Raw genomic sequence first — 27,153 nt, forward strand, 5'->3', positions numbered from 1 at the left:
TATACAATAACTTTGTTTATTCATCAGCTGATGGGCATTTAGATTGTTTCCACCTTTTTAGCTATTATGAATAATGCTGCTATGAACATGTGTATAAGTTAAAATTTTATATGTATGTGTATGCATACACATATACATACACAAATACCTACATACAAACATATATACAAAAGCAAAATAGCCAGGTCACTGTGTAGACTTAATTTAACTGAGTAGTGCTGGACTGTTCTCCAAGTGGCTGGCCCCGTCTATGCTACCACAGCAAAGCATGAAGATTCCTGTAATACCTCAGTTCTGTCAACACTTGGTAATCTATAGCTTCCTAATTTTTCCAGGAAAACAGGTGTAAGCTGGTATCACATAGATGTTTTAATTTGCATTAATTAATGACTTGGAGCATTTCATATGCTTGCTTTTTGGGTTTCATTTTTAATAAATGTTTTGTTCATTTATCCTTTGCCCATTTTTCTATTAGGCTTTGTATCTTTTTTGTGATACTTTTAAAATATTAATTTTTGTTGGCTTTAGATATTGCACTTTTTTTCTCCCATCTCACCATCTGTCTTTAATTTTATTGATGGTGACTTTCACTAAACAAATCTTTAATTTGAATGTAATCAAATGTATTAATTTTCACTTGACATCTTTAGGTTTAGAGAAAACAAAGATTTTCTTCTATAAGAAATTCTTCCCTACTCCAAGATAAAAAAACATTTTTGTAATTTCCTTTTTGATGTTATTATTGTTTCCTTTCATAATGATTCCTGAAACCATTGGGAATCCACCTCCATACAGATTGTTAGATGGGAACCTAGTTTGATTTTTCTTCCAGCACCAGCCACCAAATCATTTATCCTTTCCTATAATCTGTGGCATCACTTTTTATCATATTCTGTGATTCAATATATACCTGAGACTCCCTCTGAACTCTATTTTGTTCCATGGTCTACTTAACTTTTTTTTTATGGTCTACTTAAATTTAATAGTATCTCTAGTACAAATTTAGCTTGACTTTGTATGCATTAACCTTGGTCATTTTCTTCAGTGCTAGGAAAGTAATAACTCTCCTCAAAACAAAAAAGAAAAAGCCAAGCTTGCAAGACAAATCTGAGAAGTGGCTCACCTGTTGGATTTGGTATAGGTGATAATTAGCTACACCATGAAGAGCATTGACTTCAGTGTTCCATTAAGTGCCAAGAGCTCATTGCAAGTTGAAAGCTCAGTTCGGTTTCCAACAGTCTCCTTACTTTTCTTCATTCTATTTTTTAAAGTTTATTTATTTATTTTTGAGAGAGAGAGAGAGAGTGAGCAGAGGAAGGGCAGAGAGAGAGAGGAAGAGAGAGGATCCCAAGCAGGTCCCACACTGTCAGCACAGAGCCTGATGTGGGGCTTGAACTCACAAACCATAAGATCATGACCTGAGCTGAAATCAAGAGTTGGATGCTCAACAAAGTGAACCACCCAGGAGCCCACTTTTCTTCATTCTAAAAAGTTTGTGGCAATTCCTTGTTCCATGAGACAGCCAGGAACTTATGCCATAAATTGCTGTGAATCGAAAACTTTGATGTACTTGTAACGAATCCAATAGGCAGCAGACTTCTCAAATAGCTTAATTAAATGATGCTTATTGTTAATTTACCCTAGTATCCTGTTAACTATCCACAGAGATTTCTATTATCCAATATCAGTAGTGAAAATGAGGTGCAATTTACTCAAAAGACATGGGGTTGGAATATATAATTACCTCCAGGTTGTATTCAAATACAGTATTAACATTTATTCATAATGTAATTATTTCTTATATCCTCTAGTTAGCCACTGACCAGTTAGCCATTATGGCTAGTTATCAACTGTGTTTTATAGTGATTTTTCTGTCACGTTTAAAATAATCATAAGGATGTACACATATTTTGCTCAAATATTTGCTCTCCAGCCATGAAGCCCATCCTTGGTTTGAGCTAACTGTGGCATGTGATCGTGTGCAACCACGGTACAAGGAGCTGTTTGTGGCCAAGCAGGTGGGTACATTGCCTTTGCATGGTTTCTCATAATTATCAATTTCCTCTCCTTCCTCTCCCTTTCATTTCTGACATAGACACCAGCTCTCACACCTAGATTCTTCTTTTCTTACATCAAATTTTTAATTGATATATAATTTACATATCTCAAAAATTTGCCCTTTAGAAGAGTACAAGTCAATGGTTTATCAGTGTATTCACAAGATTGTACAAACATCACACAACCTGGAATTATGTAATTCCAGAACATTTCATCACCCCCCCCAAAAGAAACCCTATCCCCTTTAGTAGGCATTTCCCCCATTCTCCCTCCCCCCACCTCCTGGAACCACTAATCTGCTTTCTGTCTCTCTGGATTTGCCTATTCTGGATATTTCGTTCTAAATGGAATCTTTTTTATTATGGTTAAACACATGTAACATAAAACTTTCTATCTTAACCATTTTAAAGTATACAGTTCAATAATATTAAGTACATTCACATTGCTGTACAACAAATCTCCAGAATTCTTTTCATCTTGCAAAACTGAAATTCTGTCCCCATAGAGGATGACTTTCTTTTTAAATTTTTTTTAATGTTTATTTATTTTTGAGGGGGGGGTGGGGAAGGGCAGAGAGAGAGAGACAGAGAATCTGAAACATGCCCCAGGCTCTGAGCTGTCAGCACAGAGCCCGATGAAGGGCTCAAACTCAGCAACAGTGAAATCATGACCTGAGCTGAAGTCGACGTCTAACCAACTGAGCCACCCAGGCACCCCTAGATGATGACTTTCCATTTCCTCTTTCCTCTAGCTCCTGGCATTCTATTATACTTTCTGTCTCTATGAATCTGACAACTCTAGGTACTCATATAGGTGGAATCATACAGCATATGTCTCTTAGTGACCAGATTATTGCATTTAGCAAAATGTTTTCAAGCTTCATCCTTACTGTATCATCAGTCGATACTCCACTCATTTTTATGGCTGAATAATATTCCACTGTATGGATAGACTATATTTTGTTCATCCAGCCACCATTTAATTGACAGTTGGGTTATTTCCACTTTTTGGCTATTATGAAGAATGCTATATAAGCATTCCTGTATAATTTTTGATGTGGACATATATTTTCAATTCTTCTGGGGACATACCTAGGAGTGAAATTGCTGAGTCCTGTGGTAACTCTATGTTTAACCTTTAAGGAACTGCCAGACTGTTTTCCAATGTGGCTGTACTACTCTGCCTTCTCACCAGCAGTGTATGAGGGTTCCAATTCCTTCACATCCTCAACACTACTTATTATCTGTCATTTTGATAGCCATATTAGTGAGTTTCAGCAAGAATTCCCAATGTACTGCCTACCCTCATCATTTCTCGTCTGACCTGAGGCAGAGGGAGCCAGATGAGAGGGGACTGTAGCTATTCCTAGGGTATACTGAGAAGAAGGCCAGTGATTGGATTGATTTTGAAAAAAAAAAAAAAGGACTATTTGTTTTCTATATTTTTTAACCCAAATTCATTCTGAACCTTCAGTTTTGGGTTGATCAAAATAATCAGGTGACTAGACTGCTTGAATAAACAATGTATGGTGGGCTGGGTGGAGCCAGCTCACCCCGAGTTTGAATCCTGGTTCTGTCTCTCTGGACTAGTTATTTCACTTTTCTGGGTCTGTTTGTCTCTTCTGTAAAATGAGGTACAATCACAATCAGATGAAATGTATGTAAAAGAATCTACACACTTCTGGTGCAGAATAGGTACACAGTAAATCTTCATTTATTTGTTCTTTGATTCTTAGGAACGTGTTTTTAAAATCAATTTTTACTAAAATATCCTTTGATTTCAGCCCTTGGGCATTCCTTGTTGAGGTATGCTGGCTTTTCATGACAGATATTATAGAGAAAGTGAACACTCAGGTGGCTTTTCTGGGAAGGTCATCTGATTGATTTTTTTAAAGGAAGGATATTAAAGCCCTACACATTTCAGTGTTTTTGAAGCTTCATAGTCTGAGACAAGCTGCGTATCTTAAGTTATTACTGTTGTCATGGCAAGTAGTGTTTGCTTTCCATAGCAACTGAAGCTACAGATAATTATACAAATGCTGGGAAAAAAATGGCCAGAGAACAAAACCATGTCTTGCTCATAGTCTTTGGGTAAAGATGTTTTCTAGTATAAAAGCAACTTAAGGTTCTGTGCTGTGGGGGCCAAGGGCAGGCTGCCCAAAATGTACTACAACGGTATACTGATTATTTTGAATTGGAGCTACTTGTGAAGCAACTGGTGCAAAGACACTCACACACTCCTCTGTCCCCCTGAAAGCAGGAAACACATTTCTCATATGAAAAATACCGTCCCTGTACTAGGAAGTAAGAAGACATCTTTACCAGACATAGGACTTTTTGTGGGTGCAAAATACATGTGGGCATGATACAGTGGGTACAGCCAGGCTTTCTTGCCTGGGCACAACTGATCTCTTGCTCTAAGATTCTAGACAATCCTTCCCAAAGGAAGGATTCCTTCCCAAGGAAGCCACTGGGCTTCATTGTCCTTCATTAGAAAATGAGGGGCTTGGACCAAACCATCGATAAGGATGCACTTGGCTATGCCAGCATCACTAAGGCAAAACCCTCAGCAAGTTCCATATTGCTACCCTACTCCCATCCTTGTGAGAGACCCTTAGGGGTTCGCTCACAGTCTGTAGGTTGGAGAGCATAGGTAATTTCAGTGTTCCAAACTTACTCCTGCTAAGTTGAGAATAGAAGCATAAAGGAATAGGCATTTAGGCCCTCTGGGAACGTATTTTAACAATTGGTTTTTCTTTTTAGTTAATTATCTCCCAGAAAAAAAATGTATCTTTTTTTCAGGGTTTCAATGCCAGACCATGTCTCTTCCACAGTTTGTTACATTAAAATTTTTAGTAAAAGCTATAGCAAGGTTCTAATTGTTGTGCAGTGAGGAGAGCAGCCATTACGATCAGGGTGGGTATTAGAGGCCTTGAGAATGGGAGCAGGTTTTCCTCAACAGCCAATAATTGCTTGTGGCATGGAGCAGACAGCATTCCCACTGCGGGAATGGTGTGGCATGAACTTTTTTAGAGATCATATTGGCTGCTGGGTGGAGAACAGTTTGGAGGGGACAAGACTGAGAGTAGGAAGGACTCGAGTGAGGAGTGCAGGCGAGGACTGATGGGGATGTGGACTAAAAGGGTGGAACCTTGCAGAATTCACTGATTGTTTTTTTTTTTTTTAAGTAGGCTTCATGTCCAGCACAGAGACCAATGTGAGGCTTGAACTCACAACACTCAGATCAAGACCTGAGCTGAGATCAAGAGTCAGTCGCTTAACTGACTGAGCCACCCAGGTGCCCCTCACTGATTGTTTTTATTTTTTTTAATTCAAGATGGATTAAAATAGCACTACTTAAATTCCCTTCATGTATTTATCATTGAATTTTCCCACAAGTAAAACAGATCATACCTCATTAAAGTATACCACAATATATTAGTATCATACCAGGAAAAATGGGGGACTTTTAATGGAAACTGAAATCACACATTGATCCATGTATTTCAGATGTAGTGAAATATTACATTTTTGCAAAATGGTATCTGACTGAACTGGGGATGAACAAAGGTGTGGGTGTTCTTATAAGCCAGGAGTGGCTTGATGTCGATTTTGTGCGAGTGTGTTCTCTTTTCCCTCAAGAGATGTAAAAATGGGAGAACTTATCTTTGAGTATGAAGCAAACAACCAGCAGTTTGAAGCCCACATAGAGATAAAACCTTACATCATTTGTTTTTTTGTTTTGTTTTGTTTTTGTCATCCAAGAAATTCCTTTGGAAATTTCCATGGAATTTTGGGGGCTTGCTGTAGAGACTACTCATGGCTGTCCTTTCTTTGCAGAGGAATGCCTAGTCTCTGATACTGGCAGGTCCCCTGTGAGAAAAACCAGAGGTAAAGCAAAACCAGAAGAAGCTCAGGTAGAAGTCTCCCAAATCCTGCATGCTGTGTTCCGAAGGGATGGACATCTGGAAGCCCTGCCCGCCTTTGGTGAGTATTTTATTGTTCTTCCTGATGGTAATTATAGCCCCACTGGCCACGGCCTTCTTCTTGCCTGGCTCTGTGCCGGACAAGTTGCATGCATCATCCCATCAAATCCTCCCTCCTATATGAGCAGGTACTATTTATTACTGGTCCCATTGGTGAGAGGACACGGTGGCTTGAGAGAAGTTAATTACATTCTCCAAGACTAGCCATGATTTATACTTAAGCCCAAACTCTTCCTGCTTTGCTCTGCTGCTGCTAATCTTTCTGCTTTTGGGGGCAAGTCCTGGTTTGTTTCTGAGGAAGATTGGTTGATCATTATTAGGATGAATGCTTTTAATAATCCCTCTGTTTTGAATGTTGTCTTTGACAACTCAATACTAATTGTATAATCAAAGTTAATTAATGCTGATGATATGCTCTACCAATGACAAGTAATACATACCTACATGCTGTCCTTACCCCCTTGCATGTAATCTGGCACTAAAAGAATTGATTTGTTTTAGGATGAGAAGAACATGACAGTCGGAAGATGGGACCTGGCTCTTCTGCCCCAATGCAACATTGTGCTTTAGGATTTAAGGAAGTGTTATGTAAATACCTACCTTACTAAACAACTTTCTGTTTTACCATTTCCTGGTTATTTCAGATGTCATGCCAAGGTGAAGCTTTTAAGCTTCATAATTAGAGTTTGTGGTGCCTGAAGGCTGTACTGTAGCTACAAATCCAAATGGTTTATTTAAAATGCACTTTGGGAAGACTCATGATGTTTTAAAATGAGTCCCTCTTGAAAATGAGTTTAGGAGCTTCTTTCTAAACTCCGTAAAAGTTTAGGATTTTAACTTTTTTTTTTTTAATGGAAGTATAGTGGACACACGATGCTATGTTAGTTTCAGGGGTACTAGAATTTTAACTTTAATTTTATAATGGGGAAAGAATATATCCAAAGACTCCCCTCATAGTGATGCACTGCCCCCATTTATTGAGATATGATTGACAAATTTAAAAAAGACATATTTGAAGTGTACAACATGCTGTTTTGATATATTTTTACATCATACATATACATATATTTTATGCAATGATTGAGTAGTCAGTTTAGAAATCCAAAACGTTGCATTGGAGAGGGAAAGTTCTGGAGCCCTTTATGTGGCATGTCCTTCTTGTTTTGAGGGACAAAGTTTGTCACTATTATGAAAAAAAGTTTAATATTAATGATATGACATTAATATTTACTTTGTTCATCCCATACTGTATGCTGGATTAGAACTAAAGTTGGTTTTTAATTTTTCAACTCATTGAAGGTCTTTTTAACTTGTCATAAAATTGGCCAGCTTGAGAAAACAACATGTCATGTTAAATCTACTCCTTTCTCAATTCTGTGATGAGTGGCTGAGGGAAGTGGTGGAATTGCTTTCTCTGAGAATCTTTAAAACAGACTTGAAAAGTCCAATTGCATGGCGCAGGGCAACCCTGCAAAGCCCTGGTGGATGTCTCTGTGGGAAAGGCTGGCCAGGAGGGCAGACTGGGAAGTATGAAAGAAAGCTGTCTTGCAGTTGGGATCACTGTCATGCTTAAAAAGATGACAAGTCAAGGAGAACAGCCTACAGTTGTCCTCCCTTTCACCTCTGGGGCTCCAAGCACCACTGAAGCTGCCCCTGTTGAGTGGCATTGACCCGGCGGGACTTCATGCTCAGCTTGATACTCAACTTGCTCCTCAACCATGGATGAAATTTTGGTTCCCCTCAGGCTATAAGGGCCCTTTTGATTAGCAGGAGATCTGAGCTTCTTTAGCTCCACTATGGAGCCCAGATTGGACCCAAAAGACCCCATCTCTGGGCTCCACAGACCTCAGCAGGTGCTGCCCGGCCAGTGCCCTATGCTGAAGCGGAACCTTGGCGGTCGGAAGCCAGGAGCCGAGCGGAAGGAGCTTCCTGCATCCCAGTTCCGGAGGCGTTCTACGCAACCCCAATAGCTTAGGTCAAGGCGGAAATGCACCTTGCCCCTTTTTCCGCGCTAGGTACCCTGGGAGCATAGCCGGTTTAGGTGTTTCATCATCTGAGGAATCTGAGGCTGCTCTTCGTTGACCAACCCTCACGGCTTTCCGTGAGGACTGGAGGCCAAGGAGGAGCTTCCAGGCTCTCATCTGGCCCCTGCCAGCTCCTCAGCGCCCCTGGGCCCCAGGCACTGGCTCCTCAAATTGGACGCCTCTGAGAGGGAAGAAGGTGAACGCAGGCTGGTGAGGGCTTCTGTGAGGTAACAGGCCTTGGGTGGCGCGCTGCCATTTTCTTATCACCGCGGGCTTGCTGCCATTTTCTTATCACTGCAGGCTCGCTGCCCTTTTCTCATCACTGCGGGCTCGCTGTCATTTTCTCATCACCGCGAGTTCAGAAAGATGTCTTCTAGAACACCCTGGGAGGGATGCCTGGTTGGGAGGATGGTTGGGTGCACAGGTGGTTTGCTGGTGTTTTGAGGCCTCCATAGGGATACCATCGCAGGTAGCACTGCAGGAGGCACTCTTTGACTCTTCTTTGGAAAATTCTAGAAAGTTCCCAGTATCAGCCTAAACCTCAGAAACAGATTTGTGAGGAAAGCGAGCGAGTAACAAAGCCAGAGGCTGTCCAAGGCACATTAGCACAATTGAGGGGAGAAGGAAAGCAAGAGATTTACCTGGCTTTAGTAGGCTGAGCAGCTGGTGAACTGTGACACTGCAGACTTTTCCAAGTTTGAAGGCCATGTTGCAATAGTGGATTTTTAAAGGATCCACTTGAGGTATCATTTGGTTTTATGTTTAAAAGATAAGGTGTTTGCATTAGGACTCATATCTGAGCCCATCCAGACTGAGCATAGAACTCTCAGCTACTCCAGAAAATCCATCGTTTAAGATGGAGTAATGCCAATGTAAAAGCTGAACCCCCTGTATGAATCTAAAAAGCTGTAGTATGTATAACTGAAGCCTAGATAAATATAAACAAATGCCCCTACAGCAATAAGTAAATAGGACCCCCCAAAGTAAATAAACAGGAACAAATTAAACAAAGTGAACAATTCAGGTTGAGGAGAAGCTTTTATGGTTGGCAGAACAACATGTGTTAAAATAGTTTTCTTGTGTTTAAATTGATGTTTATGAAACTGTTCTTTCTTTGACAAATATAGCCAAATTGGGTGTGAGAGGGAAGGGAACTCTGGCAGTTTTGAATAATTTTTCTATCAATAAAAGGAAGAATAGCATGTTCTGCATTGCATTAGGGGTGGAGGCTGCTGTAGCTTTTAAGTCTCCTATGAATTAAGGAAACAGAATTTTTATTTAATAACCAACCAGATGAACTAAGTGTATTGCTAGAGAAACTCAATGAATTATTTTATCAGTGGTCCCAAATTTTACTTTGTGACCGACACTTACTACCTTCATTCTATAAAGTCAAATTTTGCTTGTAAATAGTGGCACCATTTATAACTCTGAAAGTAAAGCTACCATGAAGCCATGTGATAGGGGTTTGAAAATAGAAATATCCAAAAGAAAAAAAGTGGCCATGAGATGTGATCAATTCTTAAATCAATTCTTTATATCAAATTCTAAAACATGAATGTGTAAATACCGTTGCATGTGAGAAGCACAGTTAACGCACCAAGTGACTCAGAGGTTTTGAGCAAACTAGAAGCTAGTATTTTTAAGATTTCAAGGAATTTTGCTCTTTCCCAGGTGGAAACAAAACGTGAAAGATAAAAGAATAGATAGCTGTAAATCTGGCAAGGCCAGGAGAAAGAAACGAGGAAAAAAAGGACAGGGCAAGGTCTGTATGGTCCCTGCTGTTCCTCTGGGGGGTGTAGTCGTCAGTAGATTACTATTTTCTCTGACCCCACACATGAAGAAGGAATCTTAAAGCAAGAATAATGTTAATTATACTAATTAAGGGAATTTTGAATTATTATTTTTTGACTTATTTTTTTAAAGAAATAAGAGGATCAATTTTTTATATAGTGACTAACCCCTCAGAGAAGTATGTTTTTTTTCCCTTTCTAATTTAAAATGGCAGATGAGGAGCCCTGGAGTTCTCATTACTTGATACTGGGAAAACAGTGTGAGCAAGCAGGCCAGTGAATCATCCATGGCTCTGGCTTGGTCGGCTGAGGTCATTACATTTGTAATGGATTAAAATGCAGATAGCTCTTTATTTATATAGCTCAGTGGCTTGAAGTGTGGTTTGCTGTGACAGGGGACCTTGGGTGACGGGTGAGACCATTACAGATGGTGGTGTTTGCAGGGAGGAACACTTGGGTTTTCTCATGTTGGTTGGTTATTTTACTACTAAATGGTTCTCTTTTGGGTCCTTACCTTGTGAATGTTGTTATTTATATCAGGAAAATATATTTTTAAGCAGTTCTGAGAAAGGTTTTCATGTATGGTGTATCTCCATAGGTAAATAAAATAGTGCGGTAATAAATTTCTCCTTGTTCTTCATAATGGAATGAACTCCTGTTTTGATCCTATGTATTCTCTCCTATTTTGAGGTTAGTTGCTTGACTCTGAATATCAGGGCAGAGAGTGATTCTCAGGCTGAAAGCCCATCCCAGGCGATGACAGAACTTCTTAACAGAGTCCTTCTCTTACCCAGAGCTGCACCTGTACAAGGGAAAAAATGTAATTTCTGGAGGAATCATAAATTCCTCCTGTTTTATAAAATTAAGCAATTAATTCTGCAAATAGGTAGCCAATTTATTTTACTCACTCCAAAAGGTATTCACAATGATCACATTCAGAAACAAATACTGCCAACTGAAGTGCTTGCTCTAAAAAATAAAAGAGTCCAGTTGTGTCTGAAGTACATAGCTTTGTTTTGCTTATTTCTCTGCATGTTCCAAAAGAAAGGGGAGCATTGAGGTGTGACTACACCAAGGCATCGAAAGGTGATTTTTTCCATTAAACACCAGGGAATAGCTGGAAAGCATTTGACTCATGACTTTGAATGTATGTGGACCAAAATGACCAGATTGGAGAGGTTTGGGCTTAGTGATGAGAAGGCCTGGGTACCCCTGCCCCAACATCAGTCAGTCATTGCACAGAGAAATCTATGCCTCTGAGCATGAGGAGCATGGCCTGGCACTTTTGGGGAGGGGAGAGAATTGGACCCTTCTATCTGCCAGGAGCAGGTATAGGATCTCCTTCCCCTCCCCCAACCAAGCCAGGACCATTGTGTGCAAATTGGTTTTCAAATCAATTCACAGGTACCCAGATTCTTGAATGATTAGAATGAATTGGACAAAAAAATGCTCCTACTCCTCTTAGATTAACTGAAAGCTGTTTAGGTTAATGTAATTATGTTGTGGGGAAAGCACTTGGTTAATGGTGGTAAAGCAAAAAAAATTGTGATAAAAGTATAGCTTAACTCTTCTGGTTTTAGCCTCAATTAAAATGTCATTCAACACACTCACATTCTTGGAACTGGGAACTGGTGAAAAGCTGATGGAGTAAGACAGAGGTACTGCTTTCAGAGATCCCACAGGCTAGTGGGGAGATTATATCACAAAGTGCTTGTATTATGCTTGAATATGTGACAGCATCCTTGGAACAAGAGAGGAGGGAGTGACTGACTTCCCCTGGGGGGCCAGTTGGACCTTAGCACATCTTTCTCAAAGAAGAGGATTTAGATTAGGCTTTGAAGGATGAATTCCATATCCTTAGAAAGAAAAGCAGAGGGAAGGGCATAGATGAACAAAATCAAGGAGGACTGAAGAAGCATGGTATTTTCCAAAGCAGGAGGTGGCCAAGTGAGGGTGGTTGTCCTGAAGCCATAGAAGGAGGGTTGGGGAACCACAATCAGGTGGGTCAGTTGGAAGAGTTGTCTTTCATTTCTTGGACAGTAGGGAGCAATGACAGGATTTTAACAAAGAGTATGATTCTAGATACTGTGGGGTGACCTGATCAGGTGGAGGCTGATGGTGCAGGTGGCAAAAGAATTCACTCAAGGCAGAACAAAGGAGATAGCAGTTTAGTGAATACAGTGCAAGGGGGCAACCGACAGGACAGCAAAGGAGAGATTATGTGCCAGGAGGCAGTGGTGGGGGTCATAGTGCAGGTGGGGAGGTGAGGAGGTATGAGAAAGTATGGAGTTTTCCTTTTTTGGTACTTGTGCCTGGTTGTAAGTAGCCCATTAGTCAGCTAGGGCTTATGGGTATTTTGAGGTGGGTCACCTGATGGGCCTGTTTGCATTCAGCCTAGTGGTCACTGAGGGCCCTTTTACCTTACTCCAGTTTCCATTGTTCAAGCCTGTTGCCTAAAAGTGACCTCTACAGATAGTACATCTGATTCAGAGATAGACCATCGGGACTTTCTGTGATGGATTAGATTTGGGTGAGGGTTATGCAGAGCAGGCTGCTAAGAATGACTACACAGCTTTCTGTCTTGTATGACTAGTTCCACTTACTGAGATGGGGAGTGCTGAAGCATGAGCATTTTGGGCAAATTTAGAACCTGAGTGTGAGGTATTATTGGTGGAACATCTAGGAAGCAAGCATCCAGGGTCAGAGCTCAAGGGAACCGTCTGGGCTGGAAATAAAGACCCAGAGTCATGGAGGTTTCCCTTTGGCAGAGGCTTCTGTGGACTATTGGCACCTCTTTATGGCTCTGGTGTGGGGAAATTGAGGCATGCCTTCCCACTCCAGCCATAAAAAGCTGCTCTGTCCCCTGTCATGCCCATGTAACTTATGCTGGATCTGAATGTTGATAAGAGCAAGCTATGTGTGACAAAGGTTCCCACTGGGTTTTCAAGGTGATGATCCCAGAACATCAGTCCCTTGAAAGACAAGAGTTAAATAGTTCTCAGGTTTTTTTTAATAGGGTATGTAAACTGCCTTTGAAGTAGGCCTCCCAGTTCACACTCTGCAGAGAAACTATCTTTTCCCTTTGTCCTTTATCAAGAGTGTAAGATCTCTATAAGGCTTTTCCCAAACACTGCATCAACATTAAATTGACTTACAAATGTTGTTTATGAGGAATAGAATATTGTTCTTATTATTTGATGCGCATTTGTGGAGTATGTGTCCTGACTTGAGTTTAGCTAATGTCACACTAGGGAAGGATGCTTTGGAGGTTGATGAGTTTTTCTTCTGATTCTATTTCTCACAATTAAGCACACTGTTTAAGTAACAGGTTGTTCTTTGATTATAGAGTGTTCATGGCCACTAATAAATGTACCTCTGGGTACATAATAAGCTGTACCTCTGGAAGGACAGGGAGCTAAGGGTCAGCCTTTTATATGCTAATACCTGAGATCAAAGCACACTAGATATTACTCAAATCAAACTAATATTTAGCTTTGGAAATTAAAGCATAAATTCATGAATTTGCTTAGTGTTCTCTCTGCATTGCTATTTAACCATAATATATGTATGCACACAGTCTTCCAAGATTTTTTCTTTTTTGGTGATGTTCATTTTACTTGCTGCAGTATTTCTTGAATTCATGAACGCTATTGCTTTTCAGGAGAAAGCCATCCAAGAGGTATTGTACTCTCAGTGTATCTTTACGCTACTTGTATCCTTGTTTAAGTGAACTTTAACTTTCAAGGTTAAGGCGAACCTTATCATTTGGAGCACTCACCAAATACATGGGTGTGCAGTGCAACTTAGACCTTTCATGGAACTTGTCCTCCTTTATGGTATCTGATCTTCCTGAAAGGACCTTATGGGGTCAGGAATTCAGGGCTTAGCACCATTTCACAGGTGATCAGAGAGGCCATATGACTTGCTTAAGGTCACATGGCTAGCACAGAACCGGGACTAGGTCCCAAGCATTCTGACTTCAAAAATACCATTGATTTCCACTAGTTTTGCAACCTCCCCTAGTCAAGCCATTGGATTAATAATTTTTAAAGTGTGAATTAAAGCAAGTATTTTTTTTAGCTTGCTAGCCTCTAACTTAAGGTATCCCATTTAGGAGAATGAACTTGTAAGTCAGCTGTTTACTCATAGGAAGCAATAAGTGTCTCCCTTAATATAGGTGAAAAGTTGTGGAAGCTTCACTGTCCTCCTCAGGATGTGTCAAACCTACTTTGAAACATTCATGGGTACTCTGCAGATAAGACTTCATAAAGGCTGCTTACTGTTTGCCTTTTCTAGTATGAGCTCCATTTGCATTGATCTCAAGAAACCTAGGTGTGAGCTGTGCTGTATGGTGTGGACCACACAGTGCTTAGAAATGAGAAAGCTTGCTTATTTATTTATTTATTTATTTATTTATTTATTTATTTAAAATATATGAAATTTATTGTCAAATTGGTTTCCATACAACACCCAGTGCTCATCCCAAAAGATGCCCTCTTCAATACCCATCACCCAACCTCCCCTCCCTCCCACCCCCCCACAGCCCTCAGTTTGTTCTCAGGAAATGAGAAAGCTTTAAAGTAACAAGCAGGTTTGCACTAACCGATTACACTTTGAGGTGAAATTCACAAACAAAGTCAATCAATGTGAAAAATCTGGAAATTCAGTGAAAGCTGTTTCATCTTTCTCTATATTCCATAACAAACAAGTTGGAACCTTTGGTAGGAAGTTCCAACATATGTGATCACAGAAAGCATTTGAAGTATATCAAACAGATAGGCTTTTGTAGTTTTCAGTAAGGGCATTTGCAGAGCCTCACTTTAATGTGGCTGTGTCTTAACCATCAGCATTAAGAAAAGGAACTGGGCGGGAGTGGGGGCTGGGAGTGGGGTGGGCAGGAGGGGCCTTTGGCATTGGTGAAGCCAAGAGTCAGGAACAATTAGGGATATCATTTAAGTGAGTAGGTCTGCAATCTTTCATTCGGGAAATGGAGGGTTTCTTTGGCCCCTCTTCTAATTTGAGAACCGTGTGGCTAACAAATTGGGAAACTTTTTACCAAAATGGTGTGTGTGTGTGTGTATAATATACATATTTACATATGTATATTATATATACTTTATATATTTATATAAATATATATTTGATCATTCATGTGATATTCGCACATAATTCATATATTGATCTTAAATTATTTTTGTTGCATGTGGGTTTTCATTCATGGAAATGGCCCCCTTAAAAAATTGTTCAACAGATTCTTGGAGACAACTTCCCTACTTTTTTGATAAGGCAGTCTAAGGTCTATGGAAGAGTGGAATAAGGTTGAGGAGAACTGGAGGTTAGGTTGGGAAATACCTTAAGATAAGGGGGTTAAAATAAGTTAGGAGAAACCATCTAACTTCTAAAGGGCTTGTTCCTTAGTTGGAAAATAGGGATCAGTTAGACTTGCCTTGGGAACAAACTGTATTTACAGAGTTCTCACAGTTACATAAAAAAGATTGGGAAGAAATCATACAAAGTGACAATATTTGTCCCGGGGTGGTAGAATTGTGTTTGCATAGTTTCTCTGTTCCATTTTGTAAATTTAACACTCTTAAAAATAAGAGAAATAAACTGAATTTCTTTTTAAAAAGGAAATCTCAGAAGGAACAAGAAGGCTGGCTCTTTCTCAGCATTCTAATGGGAAATGATTATAGTCTTCTACAAAGCTAGCGAAGGGGCTACATGTGACGAAAGGTTTTGGGTGTCTTTTGGAAGGATTGTAAGGGAAGGACTTTGCTGGCGCTTTCGGATCCCATAGCTCCTTTCTGATGTGAAGGTGGCCTGGGGAACTTTGTCTTGAGTGGTGAACACCCAGCATGCAGCCAGGAGCACTAGCAGTGGGCACTCCGTTACAGAGCACCTTTTGGGTCTGGGGCTAACAATTGTCCTGCCTCTTATTCGGTAAGCTGTGGGGCTTGTGGGCTGCCAGATGCCTTGGCTTTACCAAAAGGAGGTGGTTCATTCATTCTTTTACTGTGGATTGTCAGCTGAATAAAGCAGCTTACCACAGCCTCTGGAACAAAAGCTCTCCATTAGGATTACACTGCCAGGTTGGAGAATGGCCTTTTCAACACTGTATAGCCTCACATAGGGGCTGTGCTCAGCTAACCACCTTTATGCAAATCTATTTTCTTTGTCCAAAGCCACCCCCCCCCCCCACTGTGACAGAGGCCAGCTAAGCCTTTCTGGGCAGATAGGCTTTGTGCAGGGCTGGGTGGGAGATCTCCCAGGTTAGGTGCTCCTAGGAAAAAAAGCTAATTGAAATGGTTTTGTAAATGCCATTGCTAATAAATTGACCACTGGCAAAAACTTCTTATGATTAAGATATTGACAAAGAACAAATTATTCCTCAAGTGGAACAGATTAAAGTGGCATAGAGTTTGGCAGTGCTGAAATTGTTGTTCTTTGACGTTATGCAAAATATATTACGTCTTTATCTCTTGTTTCTAGTTCTCTTCATTCCTTTTCTGATCCTGGCCTTCCTTGTTTTTGTCTGGAGTAAAGAAGCTGCTGCTTACTCCCTCCATCTTTCTAGTTGAATATTTTTGAGATTTTATCTTCTCCTTAAATCACTTCCTTAGGGCACTCCAATGATTAGTCAGATTTTAAATACTCTCTCCGGACATGTCTTGTAGAATTGTGGACTCTCCCAAGCTGGAAGAGATCTCTAAGTCATCTGTCCAAATATCTCTCATGTCTGTGTGGTCAAATTGATCATTCTTGTCAAAAAGAGGTGGGTTTTCTTGCATGTTTCATTGATGCCTAAACCTGCAAGAGAACCTGGTGAATTTTCTCTCTAGACTCTTCTCTAACCCAGTTTCCCTTTAGTAAAAGACAACTCTGACCTTGTGACCTTCAACCACTCCAACCTGCACTGCCCCCAGGCCCATTATGATAGATAGTATCACATCTTCCTCTTAGCTTACCCTTTGTCCCTTCTCTTATTAGTCTGCCTCTGCTAAAGCATGTCTGAAATCCACCCTTTTGCAACTTTCTTCTCTTCCTTCCACAACTGCCTTCTAAACTCCAGCCTTTCCTCAGTCTGCCTGCTTGAGTCCCCTGCATCATCTCACTTAGAGTTGGTTTGATCTTGGTAGTCACTTTCTCAGAAATTTGCAGTAGTGTCCAGCTATCTTACAAATTAAATAAAAATGTTATTGTCTTCAGGTAGACAACCCAGCCTGTCTGACCACATTGATGTTCCCGTTTGATTCTTCAACATTCCAACTACTTAATTTTTAGAGAATTCTTTTTGACAGTTATGTAGCTCTTCTTTGAAATAGTAATAATTGTGATTTTCTGTAGTTCTTTTAGCTTTAAGGGCTGATAACAGCAACAGCAGCAGTATCAGTGACACTAACTGGCACAGTGCCTTGCCCATAGTGGGTAACTATTTGGGACCTGAACAACTGAGCAAATAAATGGAAGCACTGGAAATCACTGTAGACACCCTGATTTGCCCAGAAACTAGAAGTGTAGGACTCAGATTCCTGAAAACACAATTCGTGCTCCCTTGGTAGCTTCCTATGTAGTCAAGTAGAATGGACCTTACCAAATATGGACTAAGAATGGCCTAAAATATTCCAATATAATCTGTAAGTAATACTTCCATGTTCTTGTCTCAAATTTGGTATTTCTGTAACTTTATGTATGTTAATATTCCAGTTTAGAAAGTTCTGCTATGAAGTGTTCCAGTATCATATTCTTTGTTTTCTTTCACCAGTTGGCTGTTTTATCTTATTTTTATTAGAGAGAGAGAGAGAGAGAGAGAGAGAGAGAGAGAGAGAGAGAGAGAATCCCAAGCAGATCCCAAGCAGGTTCCATGAGTGTGGAGCCTGCCACGGGGTTCTATCCCATGACCCTGAGATCATGATTTGAACTGAAATCAAGAGTTAGACTCTCAACTGACTGAGCCACCTAGGCGCCCCACCTATCAGATTCTTAATTAAAGGATTCACTCAGACCTCTTTCAATGGTTCACTTAAAATATACTTTTATGTAAAGAGAGGGCTCCACATATGAAGTCATCTCTCCTACTTTCTTTCCTACATATTTTTCTATATCCTTAGTCATTCTTTTCTTGAACTCTAGGGTCTCTGGAGAAAGAGCAAGCTCTTGCCACAATCCTCACCCAGCTGAATGTGATTTATTATTCACAGTTTTACAGGCTAGGTTCAGACAGCCATGAGTTGTTGAGAGGAACTAATCCTGTTCCCCCATGGAGGGGAGAGACTGGCAACACATGACTTTGATACAGTGCCAACTAGGGCAGGTGCCGTCAGGGGTACTGGAGAGAGGATCAGAAAATCACTCTTGGAGAAGGTGCTTTGGGGAATGTGTCTTTGAAAGATAGATGCGGCTTCAATCAGTAAAGACACAGGGAAGGGCATTCCAGGAAGGGAGACTGTCATTGAGCAAAGGGTGGGTGTCAGGCAATGAAGAGCGTGTGTCTGGGTAGTGGCAAGTACTTCCTGGCACTCAGAAGATGTAAACAGTGGTGTGGCTCATGGTTCCTTCAATGCATGCTTTTAGCACTTCTACTCTGTGCCAGATGCTGGGGACAGGGAGGAGTGAGACCAGATTCTAGCCTTGTGCTCATACTCCAGTGTTGGAGGGGGACCAACAAGAGCTCAAATAGCAATTAGGCTCCCTAGAAAGTGGCCAGTGCCCTGAGAGAGTAGTGGACAGTGAACTCCTTGGGGCTCATGGAGGAGGAATCTGAGAAGAACATGCATAAGAGAGCATTCTACATGATTCTGGGAAAATGATGTCTTTTTGGATCCAAACTTATATATCCAGATATCCAGATGCCTTCAAGCCTCATAAAGGCTGTGGAGTGTTTGCCAAACATCAGAAACAGATTTCTATTTTGGGAACATACTGTTTGGCTGCAGTGTTGGTACTGCCCAAATGGTGCAAGGATTGTGTGTCCCTCAGAGAAGGTGGGAATACTGCTTGCTTAACACGAAGCAAGTCCATAACACCAGTTGGAAGAAATTCTTGAGCATCAACACTTCATTATCTATGAACCAAGTTAAGAATTACATGTAATTTTTTTTTCTTAATTGTACACGAAGGAGAGTTTGCATAGAAACAAATCTTAATATCACCTCTAGAGGTCATATCAGGGTCACTGGACAAGATAGCATCAGAAAGCTCAGTCCCTTTGGTCAAGCAGGCTGCCATGGTGATTGAAGAGGGCTGGAATTAGGAGGAAGGAAATTCGACTTTATGTGGAAGCTAGAAGCAGTTTAAGAACCTTCTTGAGTGAGGAGCAATCCTACTTTCTCCACCCCAAAGCATTGTTATAAGAATCATAACACTGTATGGAAAAGTCAGTTCTAACCTGGAAAGTCTTGGTGGTTGAAAAAGGGTCTCTGTATTTTAAATGTGCAGTTACATAATAATTGACTTCCCTTGTGTTGCTAGAAGGACTATTTTTGATCTAGAAATATTTCTTTCTTTGCAGGTCATCTGGATAGACCATCCACTGTCCACAAACAACATCCATCAGTTTCTTCACTTCTTGTTCTTGAGTAAGAAAACAGTTTTTATCTTTTAGACTTTTCTTTTTAGACTTACCTTTTATATTTTACTGTGCACTTGTAATCCAGTGGAAGTAAGAGTCCTCTGTGCTTTGAAACTGATCGGCAAGTCATAAGTGATTGGGAAAAATCTAAGTAATGAGTTGCATTTTTAAATAATAATAACACCTGAATTAATCAATAATTCATACAATCAAGACATGCTCAGTCAGGATTAAAGCACAGGTCAAGATGTAACATCATGTAATCACAGTGGATTCTTTTTTTGTTTTCATATGGAACGCTTCACGAATTTTCATGTCACCCTTGTACAGGGGACATGCTAATCTCTGTAATTGTTCCAGTTTTAGCATATGTGTTGCTGAAGTAAGCGCCACAGTCCAATTCTTAACACTAGTGAATTGAATGCATGTGAAATTGGATAGCACAAAAAAAATCTGTTTATAGATGTCCTTGATTTTCACCAGCTAAAGATTTAAACTCAACTCATATTTTATCTTAAGAGATTCTACTTGGTCACTCTAAATGTAGCACTCTACCCATTTCCCTGAGAGAACTGTAAAGTGAAGGAAAGAAAAGATATTTTTGGTTTTGATAAATCGTAGGTTTTAGATTGAGGGGTGTGTGTGTGTGTGTCTGTGTGTGTGTGTGTGTTCACACATACGCACATGCAAACTCAGTTGGAGAACAAATACAAACAGAACTGAACTTGAATGTTAATTTTTTTGCATCTGATTTTATATTTATATAGATATGTATATGATCATATTCTCTCATAAATGAAAACTCAACCTACATATTTTCCTTGCACTGTGTGATTATATAAAATAAAATGTAATATATATTTATTGCAATGAATGTAATTTGGTGTTTAGGTTCTCTGGGAACTTTGATACTTCTGTAATGAACAAGTGAACAGATATAGAAAGTCTGTTTATAAATCTTAGAATGTAACTATTATACTCATTCTCACTCATTTCTTTCAGAAGGGGTATTTCCCCAGGCATGCAGCTGGTTAGTTCCACAAATATATTTTCAAAAATTGCATGGAACTTACATGTCTCATATGCCAAATTGTTCATTTTATAAAAACATCCCAATAGAAACACAAATTGTCCTTTGGAGTCTTGAAATTCCACAATGGGAATATTTCCTTAGTATAGGAATTCCACTGTGGTGGTACACCTGGTGAACAGATTTTACCTTGTTTCTGGCTTCAAAATTATTTAGATGTTAGAGATTAAGGGCATATTAATTTGTGGCTCATACTGTTTGCATGAAAGAGAACATTTTCTTACATAGGTAATTCTGAGGGTGACACATTTGTAATGAATAATAATTGTGATTCTTGGTTTTTTCCTGTTAGAAGAACGTCTTTTCTGTTTTCCTTCTTTAAAATTTCAGCTTTATTGAAATATATTTGACCTATAAAAATTATGGAGTGCTTCATGAAGTTGGCTGTCATCCTTGCATAAGGGCCATGCCAATCTTCTCTGTATCATTTCAGTTTTACTATGTGTGCTGCCAAAGTGAGCACTGCTTTCCACTCTTCTTTAAAAGAAAGGTTAGGTGTGAGCCCTTTATCCCTGGAGTTGTGCCCAGGTTTTTGGGCAGGCTGTGTTGGGGACATTTGGGGGAGAATTTCAGACTAAAACCCATGAACCAGCTAGAAATGACCTCTGTAGTTAACCACATTCGTTTTCCCCTGGACCCTTCATAAGAGTTTGGGGGGGATCCCAGACAGTTATTTATATCCCAGATATCATTCAACATTTATTGTTAAGTTTTCAAAGTTTCCTTTCTGTCATTTGTAAGCTAAAATGCATCTTGTCATTGAAGGTGCTTGAGGATGGAAAGTAAAGCAAACCAAAGACTCAGTGAAGTCATCTTGGCGATTCCCAGTGCTCCTAAAACCTATGAAAAGCCCTGAGATGTCTTGTAGTAAAAAAAATCAGTTTCACTATATTTAACTCAGCATTTTCCAAATGTACACAACCAAGTAACACTTCACTTTTGTATTTGCTTCATACTTATTAACATCCTTTGGTGTTGTGTTCTGTGGGAGCGATGACCTTTAGGAAGGTCTGGGTTACTCGTATTAGGCCATTTAACAGATGTGAGCAATGGCATCTGAGCCTTGTATTCTTGAACTCTCCAGGAATAAGATTTACTAGCCATCTCTGAGCAAGAAGATTAGTAGCAATTAATTGCAACTTCAAACTTCCTAGGACAACTGGCCATGAATGTTTGCATTGATTTAGGGTCCAGCAGGTTTGAAGGTAACAAAAATTCCTGTGGTATCTCTAGTAGGTTCAGAAACTGGGCTTCTAGGCTTAGCACTTTCTCTGCTTCAGAGATGATAGAAAAATATGACCAGCCCCCAAAACAAAGAATGACATTTGTTGGCACAGTCCCCTCTACTCTTAGGTGCTATTGCACAGGGATGACAGTTGCCAGAGATTTCTCCTCCTCTCCCTCTGCACTGCATGGCTTAAAGAGGGTGGACTTTAGTAATCATGTCCATGTCCTTGGGAGAGGAAGTGTGGGGAACAGCATAACACCTGTGACAACAAAGAGTTTATTTCCCTCCCAAGGAAGCTTGGAGGATATGTTACTTCAGAGAAGAGTTAAAGAAAAGAGTTTCAGAATACATTATTTGATTTTTTTTTTCTTTTTGAAGAATCATCTGTTGAGCCATTAGGGTCACAGACTAAATCCAATTCCATGTTTCTGAGAACCCATCTTTTTCCATGGTAGAAAATTGAATTTGCATGTGGTTTGACAAATTCACTTTTCTTTAAAGAAACAGTAAAAAGTAATCTTCCCATTCTGCAAAAATTTTGAAATCCTTGGCATCAGGTTTCAGCTAGTTTTCTTTTCAATGAATATGATTGGAATTTTATTTAATATATAATTTTAAAAGGTCACTGTCTGTTTTTATAGCATATAAGGTAGATCTAACATGGATAGTTTCATAGCAAATATTTATTTTGTGAGCCAGTAAAGGCTCATAATTAAAAACCTTGAAAGTTTGGGGTGCCTGAGTGGCTCAGTCAGGCATCCAACTCTTGATTTCAGTTCAGGTCGTGATCTCATGGAACTGAGATCGAGCCCCATCTTGGGATTCTCTGGATTCTTTCTTTCCCTCTCCCTCTGCTCCTCTGCCTGCACACACACACTTTCTCTCTCTCTCTCTCTCTGTCTTTCTCTCTGTCTCTCTGTCTCTCTATCAAAAAAAAAAAAAAAAAGAAACTTGAAAGTTCAACATAAGCCTCTTAGGTGTGTTGTATCTTGGTCATTTTAATAAAATTTTTGAATTAGTGGAGTGACTAGATTAACCTTTAGTTTCTGTACGTTCTAATATAATGTGCAATGAAATTTTATCCCTACATGACTAATAATGAAGAGTAAAGTATTATGCAGATCTATAGAATCCAAGTCAAATGATAAGTTATTACTCAGCTTTTGTAAGGAGCAAAGGAATAACTCTGTAGGAACCCCACAAACCTCAGATGGTTTTGGGAAGGAGGCATACTGAAATAATCATGAGAGTAGCATGGGGATAATCTTGATTTGATTCTAAAATTTTACATAATAATTTGCAAAATCCAGTGTTTTAGCCAATATTAAAGCATGGTTACTTCATTTATTAATTTATTTACACATTCAGTAACAATTTTGGGGCAAAAATGAGGATGGGAGGTCAAGAGGAGATGTGCAGACAAGAAGGAGCTTCTCAGCAGCCCAGTTTAGGAACAAGAGTGGCAGCCTGGCAGCCTGGTAGCCTGGCCTGTCTCCAAGAAGTGCCTGCTTATGGCCCTGCCTATCCCTATATTCCCAGGACCCAGATACAATCCCAGCGAACCTGGGTGCTGAGTCATGAAGCATGCAAAGTTGCTTCCTTGCACTGGAATTCAGGCATCTAGGACCTCTAGACATATGTGGCCATTATTCTGGGACTAGTGGTTCCTTGCACAGAAAAAGAACGGAAAGGAGGAAGGAAGGAAAAAAGGAAAGGAAGGGAAGGGGAAGGAAGGGGAAAGAGAAGGGGAAGGGAAGAGAAAGGGAAGGGAAAGGAAAGAAAAGGAAAGTAAAGAACAGAGAAAAGAAAGGGAGGAAGGAAGGGAAGGATCTAAGGTAGGGAGTGAGGAAGGGAGGGAGGGAGGAAGAAAAAAGAAGAAAGAAAAACAAAGAAAGAAAAGGAAAGAAAGAACGAGCTTATCTTCTAGAGTCTTGGAGACTATACTTTAGTGCTTTACATTATTTTAATTGTTAGACACGATTATACACATTGATTTTCCTCAATGGAATGAAATTGAAGTTCTCTTGAAATATAATGGATCAAAATAGTTTTTTTTGATAATGATTTGTTTTTTCTTCTGTAGGAGTTTCAGGTCTGCTTTCTCTGTGGCTCTAAGAATGATTGCCCAAGCTTCCACTAGCTAGGGAACCGTGAGCTTCACTATGGCAGAGCTCAGGAGGTTGCATTTATGAAAAAGTATGATTACTTTAACCCAGATGTTCCCTGCTACCTATAACATCAGATTCCAGCTTCTGTGCCTCTGTTCCTGGGTTCTCTCTGTGCCCCTAATCTCTGTTCCTTCTCCTCAGCTTCCAAAGCACTTTATGTGAATTTAAATTTCAGCAGTTTCAACCTTGTATTCTTAGTTATCTATTTACAAGTCCGATCTCTCAAAGAGCAGTCCGTATCAACTTAATCTCTTTATCCCCCAGGGTCTGCCATAGAGTCCTCACTTTGAAAATGTCTAACAAATGTCTAATGAATAAATGGGATTTAACTTGTACACAGCCCTTCAGGAAAGATGTGTTGTCTGATGAGGGGAAGCATTCCTTTACTTCCACAATTGAGTGTCTACCTTTTCCTAAGAGTTATATGGGAAAGAGAACCAGGATATTGGGATATAGGAGTTTCTTCTGTTGCCCTTCCCCATTAACACCTTCCTTATACTCCTTCCTTTACAGATAAACTATCAATTACACTTCGTGAGTTTCTCGTTCTTAATTTTTGGTAAATTCTTGGGTTGATTCTTTTACAAGTAAACCAATATTGGAATACAGGGGCTAAGTGATGGAAAAGGGGAGAGAAAAAGAACAGGGTAGAGGAAGAATGTGTCCATTGACTAAGCCTGGAAGGAGAGGCAATGCACAGCCAGCTCTGTTAGCTCAGTTTTCTGCAGTATCAACGAGTAGTTGGCATAGATAGGACAGAGTTATGATGTGTGAAGGATAGACAGGGAAACTTTTCTATGTAAATAGCTGACTAGGAGATTTCTCAACAATGTGTTCTTGGGTCTTGAGTGAATCTAAGAGTATTAGCCTTGGTTTGATGCCATCATCCAGTTGGATAATGACAGCAAAAAACATGCAGGGGGGCTTTGGGAGAACTCTTGAGTGGGAAAGAGGTGTAGCAGAGGCTTGGAACCCATCATCTCCAACCACTGGAGGGAGCCGAGGGAGGAAGGAGTCGATGGAATGCACTGCAAGATTCTTGCTGTTTACAAAGACTGAGTTCTGCTGCACTTCAGCCTTGATGCTGTCTAGAGTCTTGAAGTTCACCAGGCTGTCACTCTTTGCTATAGACCAGAGATTCTCAAACACTCAAATCTTATGTCTCACAAATCACTGTCAAGGGACTGGGCTCTCACCTAGATAGAAACCAAACTCCCCTATGTTTTTCAGCAAAGGACATTGATGTGTTTAGACAGTTTGTCAGCATATTTATGATTTTTGGTGAGTTTCAAGGACATGATCATTTGCAGAAAGGTATTGGACATAAATGTGATTGCTACATAACTTCAAAGTAATTTGTTGATAGGCTGGGAAACCAAAATTAGGAGAAACATGAGATGTTCGTGATTACTCCTAGTTGGCTAGAAGGTCATGGGTGGAGGATGGAGTGGGGGAGGGTGGGAGGAGGGTAGGTGGGAGATGGCATGTGACATTTGCAGATGGGCAAGAGTGTTGAAAGAGGGCCCATGCCAAGTCCCTAAGAGGCAGTGCATTAGTGAATGAATGTTCAGGCACTGCCACTGACTGTCAGGGTGGTCTTGGAAAAGTTAGCTAACCTATCCAGACTCCATTTTCCTCATGTGTAAAATGGGGAAGATAATAATAGAGCCTTGGATGTAGCAAGTGTTTAATAAATGTCACCTAATATTATTACTGTGTTTAACTTTTTTGAAAAATTTTCTGTTGTCGTACTACTATAAAGCTAAATTCAGTAGATATGGCTGAGTCTGGGCCCCATCCCAAAGGAACTTTATTGCTTAAATATAAAAATAACATTGTAAGGAGGTTGTTTTCATCTTCTGGGAACTCTTATAGCAAGAGGCCTGAAGACAGATTCTCAGCAAGTTCCATCCCAGTCTGTGATTTCAAAGAGAAGAGATAGAAACAAACTCTTGGTAATTAAATTGAAAAGTTTGCAATATTTTTCAGTTCTGTGTGTTCCTTGGTAATTCAGACTGTCTTAACATGATGACATCCTTTTTTAATTGAGGGGTTATAACTATTGGTCTAAATGCCTCTTCCTTTATTGACTGTCAACTACACGAGGGCAGAGACTGTACCATCCTTGTCCTTGGACTCCCACGTTCAGCATTGCCAAGCCTGGCACAAAGTAGGCACTCCATGAATGCAAATAAGTGCAGTGCTTTAGCTTTTCAAGTTAAGGTGCTTTCGTCTATCCGAGTCCTAAAAGAATTCAGACTAAGTCTAAGGGAAATCAAAGGAAGATCTAAAAGAGATAGGATAAAAATCTACTGGTGCTTCCCTGTTAGTTCTTGCTAGATTTAAAAAAAAAATGTCAATTAGGAGAATATTATACATTTCATGGATTATTAGAAAATCAAGGTTGGTGTAGAGTGGCATATATAGAAATGTAGGGATTATGAGCAATAGTTTTAAAAGTACAAACTTTATAAGATGACTAAGTTTGGAGATATACAGTAATGTCAGTGTCGTTAAGAGTGCTGCATTTTATACTTGAAATTTGCTGAGAGTAGATCTTAAGTGTTCTTACCACACAAAAATGATAATTAGGTGAGTTGATAAATGTGTTAATTAACTTGATCGTGGTAATCATTTCACAGTGTATGATGTATATCAGGTCATCATTTTGTGCACTTTAAGTCAAACTAATGTTGAATTTGAGTGGAGATAACCCTGAACAATTAAAGAAGGTGTGGAACAGAACTTTAGCCATTAGATATGAGAGACTTGGAATCCGTTTATCTTGTTTAAATGCTTCCATAGGCCATTACCCATCCTCTGACCCTTTGAAATAGCCTAAAGCATGATAGGGTTGGCAAACCGTATACAAAATTTGCTTTGGACATTGACCAGGCTGGATTTCTCTGAAAACATTTCTGCTCTAAAATCCTAGGACTCTTAAGGACCACATCCTTTTGATTTTTGGCATTCTAAATTCCCATTTCCTTTCTTCTATCATCTGGGTGTATAGGACCATATTCTGCCATTGTGAACTTTGCAAAGAGAAAGGAGAGCTGTGAAGGTGAAGCAGTTGGCACTAGCTCTCTCACAAGAGGTAACATGAATTCTCTCTATCATCTTTTGTGCTTATACACATTTAATTGGATTAAACAAATATCCAGTAATTTGTACATATAGAGAACAGAAAATCTGCCCTGAGGTAGCTTACGTTCTAATGCACACAGGGCACAATGTAT

At 39.8% G+C, this 27,153-nt stretch overlaps 1 protein-coding gene and 2 non-coding genes across 6 annotated transcripts in view; 1 reads left to right on the top strand and 2 right to left on the bottom strand.

Moving 5' to 3' along the window:
- PASD1 (PAS domain containing repressor 1) overlaps positions 1-27,153 on the top strand; it is a 146,848-nt gene that overhangs the window by 32,561 nt on the left and 87,134 nt on the right. The window contains exons 3-6 of one of the 4 annotated variants that reach the window (XM_042974650.1): positions 1,934-2,018; positions 5,898-6,044; positions 19,369-19,435; positions 26,928-27,011. The gene's annotated coding sequence lies outside the window, so the exon portion shown is untranslated. Of the gene's footprint in view, positions 1-1,933; positions 2,019-5,897; positions 6,045-8,093; positions 8,295-11,706; positions 11,861-13,486; positions 13,540-19,368; positions 19,436-26,927; positions 27,012-27,153 lie in introns of those variants that run through there. The other 3 variants (XM_042974653.1, XM_042974652.1, XM_042974654.1) reach the window with 3 other exon arrangements.
- On the bottom strand, positions 19,714-19,818 carry LOC122235587. The gene has a single exon (XR_006213637.1). It is a non-coding gene; the product is annotated as a U6 spliceosomal RNA (small nuclear RNA).
- On the bottom strand, positions 20,875-20,981 carry LOC122235557. Its single transcript, XR_006213612.1, has one exon. It is a non-coding gene; the product is annotated as a U6 spliceosomal RNA (small nuclear RNA).

Source organism: Panthera tigris, chromosome X (assembly GCF_018350195.1).
Source record: "Panthera tigris isolate Pti1 chromosome X, P.tigris_Pti1_mat1.1, whole genome shotgun sequence".
Taxonomy (NCBI): domain Eukaryota; kingdom Metazoa; phylum Chordata; class Mammalia; order Carnivora; family Felidae; genus Panthera; species Panthera tigris.